Source organism: Centruroides sculpturatus, unplaced genomic scaffold (assembly GCF_000671375.1).
Source record: "Centruroides sculpturatus isolate CEXI.00-Female unplaced genomic scaffold, Cexi_2.0 scaffold2037, whole genome shotgun sequence".
Lineage (NCBI taxonomy): Eukaryota > Metazoa > Arthropoda > Arachnida > Scorpiones > Buthidae > Centruroides > Centruroides sculpturatus.
In genome coordinates this window covers 67,714-71,979 of record NW_019386128.1, presented here as the reverse complement: position 1 = coordinate 71,979, position 4,266 = coordinate 67,714, and positions in this window count along the sequence as shown.

Genomic DNA, 4,266 nt, shown 5'->3' with positions numbered 1-4,266 from the left:
GAATAAAGATGATTATTATTAATTATTTTAATTTTTGCAATCACTTTTTATTATAATACTTTGTTATGCAATGTAAACATCAAAGAAAGCATTTGTCCTCATTTTAATCACTATTTACATTATAAAAGACATTTTTGTTTAACATAAATAAAATTTATTAATATTTTACTGGATAAACTAACTTAGAAGTTGAAAATTATTAAGATAATTTGATAAATCCAACATCTTATAACACCTAACAATGAATAACTTGTTGTAGATATAATTTAGAGTTGGGTATCGTTCCAAAGAATCAGCTTAAGAGGATTATAAGGCAAATTCTCATGGTTTAATAAACTACAAAAATTTTTAAGAGAATTTTAAATAAAATTTAAAAGTATGGAGATAAATTTCAGAGCATCCAAAATATATATTGGATGCTCTGTTTGAAGTAGTCAACTCGAGCATGTGAACAATCGTATATTACTCCATTTTAAATGCTATAAAAGATGTCTTTTTTCCTTGTAAAAGCAAAGTTCTTGAAGCAGATCTTTTGTATAAGAAGAAAGCGTAACGGTGAAACGATAAAAGAGCATCTAAATGTTCAAACTTTATTCTTTTCATTAGACTTTTGTTAACACTTTATCAATGTAGTCAATGACATGAAGAATGGTCATGGTGGTGAGCAGAGAATAATCTTTACACCCTTGTACCGAATTTATTTATGATATTCTATTATTTGAGATTTGTTTTTCTTGTTTTAATGTTCATGCCTTAACAATATTGTTTATTGTAGCATATCTTACAGATATAATGGGGATTAAAAAGTGTATTTAACTACTTAATTTCTGTATGAAATTCTAAAATTTTTAAAAATTAGAAAACAATTTTTATACCTTTATAATAAAGGGAAATTATAGGCAATATCTGTACTTAATTCTTAAATATTTTCTGAAGTTCGAATAGTTGTTTATTGTATTAATCTTAAGGATTTGATAGTCTCTGAAGAAATAGTTTCCATAGATCACGATTGTTTTGATCGTTAACGATTCCATAATCTCACGAGAGTAAATAAATTCTAGCTGAAAACTCGGCTGGCAATCCAATTGCCTATAGCAAAAGGATTTATGTAAAATTCAAATTAAATTTGGCAGGCCATTTAATTATAATGGTTAATTTCTAATTAGCGATCCGTTCTGCGAAGCTATCAGTTTGAGAACAGCATTATATGGATCTTAATTCAAATAAAATCAAGTGAGATCAAAAGATCTGTTTAAATTAATACTTAAAGGGATTTTTTATACTTCAGATAAAAGTTTTTTTTAATAGATTTTCACTTTAAATACATTAAAATATATAAATTGTATCGCTGCATAAACATTATTAAGCACTCATTAAATGCAAAAAGTTGAATTTTATTTTAATATTACAAAATTTTGCATTCAAAGTTTTAAATATTTCTGAAAAATATGTTTTCAACAAGCTCACAAAAGTAAAAAAATAGCATTTTTCTCTTGATCCAGCATGGTTCCAAATTGATATTTCACTTACCAAATTGCTACGTTGCTATGGAAGTATTTCGATATCAGAACAATTTCTAACAATAAAAATCTAATATGATGATAAATTTAGAAAATTTAAAGTTGAAATTAATGAGAAATCGGGTTCATTAACGCTTACTTCATTTAATTAAGCTCATTGTTTTCGTTCGATCCTAGTGTAGCTTCCCTTGTACTCTACGTAATAATCTATACGTAACGTTAGATAAACGAACATTGTAAACAAATAGAGTGAAGAGGATTAACGTATAAGATTACCTGTTTGATCCTGTACAATAGTGACATCATTTTGCTAGAAAGAAAGTCGGTAATAACCGCATTTGACAGGATACACACTATCTTGACAGAGGAGTTGGATACTGTCCACAGAAAAATCTTTCTTGTGGTGATTTTGGCAGGGGCATGAATACTGCTAAAGAAGAAAATAAAAGGCATCAGGTCCACAAAGTGGCAATTTATCATCGTTGAATGCTCTAAAAACGTTTCACTGTACTTTTCTCACTACCAGTTACAGCTTGTTGTTATTCGCTACATTAAACACAGGCTCTATCTAGATTTAAGGATAGAAAAAAAAAATAGAAGAAATTGATGTGGTTTAGGCGTTCTATTGAAAATATTTGATGGATGCGTGCAGAAAATAATTACAAAAACTTAAAAATTCACTAAACAATTCGAATATTTTCCTTTTATTTGTTGAAACTTTTTAGGAGATAAGATAAATGAATCCTTCGTTAGGTTATAAAAAATTCAATACATCTATACGAACAAAGAGAAGGAGAAAAGGATGAAGATGCGGAGGAGGAGGAGGAGGATTTTTTTAAATAAAAAAGTAAAACTTAATTTAAAATGATCATAAGTTTATTTGCTTTTTTTAATTAATAGGAGTTGTAATTATTCTATGATAATGTTAACATTATGATTTTATTAAAAATACATTAATTCGGAATTTTAAAATTGAAAATATATATTAATTAATATATATTCAGAATATGAATGTAAATATTTTTATTTTTCAACAATGAAAGGGCCTAAACATAGAAAAGGTTTGGTAAAAATTGGATCCAGTTAAGAATTATATAAAGATATATAATCTCTATTTTTAATTTTAAAGTAAGGACCTTCATCACTGCACGCGTATCAACTTTCTAGTGTGGACTTTTACTGTTGGATTTCCATTATAGTAAGAATTCCATAGTTTAGGGTCTAGTGTAGGATTCAAAGTCCATATTTTGTAAACTCTCACTACTAGACTTTTATTATAGAACCCTTACCATATCTGTGGTTCAGTGGACTTATAGTGATGGTCCATACAAATATAGATTCTCCTCTCTATTATCCGTAGATCCATAGGAATCATAGACCTCTTAACACACGTCTTACTGTTCCCTGCAGGCAGTCATGGTTGAATGTAATAAGAAAATATTTCGTTCGATACTTAACAGTATCAAATTAAGCTTTAAAGCTTTTAAATTAAAATTCTTCCTTTATAAATCAGCCATAAAACGCCAGATATGTTTTTGCAGTTCTTTTTATTATATAAATTAAGAAGTTTTAATTTGCAAATGAAACATCAATCATAAATTCAAGAAGTATCAATTCATAAATAAAGTATCAATCGTAAAGTATCAATTAAACGAATATTTATGCTTATCATTATTTATGTATTTTCAATATATTAAAGCTGTATTAAGTGATATAAAAATTTAAGTTATATTTTATCAATATCTAGAGTTAGAAAGGAATAAAATCTTTCAATAAAACTTACATTATCAACAGATTTATATAACACATATTTACTAAAGATGCTTATAAACTAGGTCGAAACAAAGCACGAAGACTTTTGACAAGTAAAAATATTATCTTTAGATAACAAACTGCTGATATAAGTTGTAGTAAAAGTTGAGAAAAGAATTAAAGAAGACAAACGTTCAGGCAACCTGTCCAATGTTAGAAAGAACTTAGTTTCAAAATAGATATAGTATTATCAATAAAGATATTGCTTGGCTTCGGAACAGAACTTTCTTGTCTGCTATTGTCAGCTGATGTATGGTTCAATATGACTGTCCATCATATATCAAAACCTATTTCAACTTTTGAAACAGCTGATATACTTGTACACATTATATACTACTGTACGCTGTTTATAAACTTTAAATTTTTTTTAGTTTAGAATTATAAAAATTATAAAAAAAAAATAAAAAAATAAAAATATTTCCTTCGTAGGTTAAAGGTTTCTAAATACAGCAACTTGTCACTATACACAGAACAGCAGGAACTTATTGATTTTTCTGATATTATCTATTATGATACGTTGTTTTTGATCGATAAATATTCAAAACAGTCAAAGTATAAACAAGAAAACTAAATTAACTTACTTTTAAACATGTTTTTTAAAAATTATATAATAAAATATTATTTAGAAAATATTTATTTCACCTGTTTTTTCTTTCATTTACAATTTGTGTGGAGTCAGCTGGAATAAGTGATTCAAAAGCATTATCTGTCTGAAAATCTGAGATGAAACAACTGAAAGCATCGATACAACTCTTTCTAAACGAGAGATTGGATCGTTCATCACTATTACTTGGAAAAAAATATATATAAAAAAATAATAAATATAATAAAGTGATTGTACCTTAACCTTAGATAATAGCAGCTTTAATTTTATATTGCTTCCTTTAATATTGTGACCTATACAATTGATAAATTATCCATTTCCCCTTCTTTT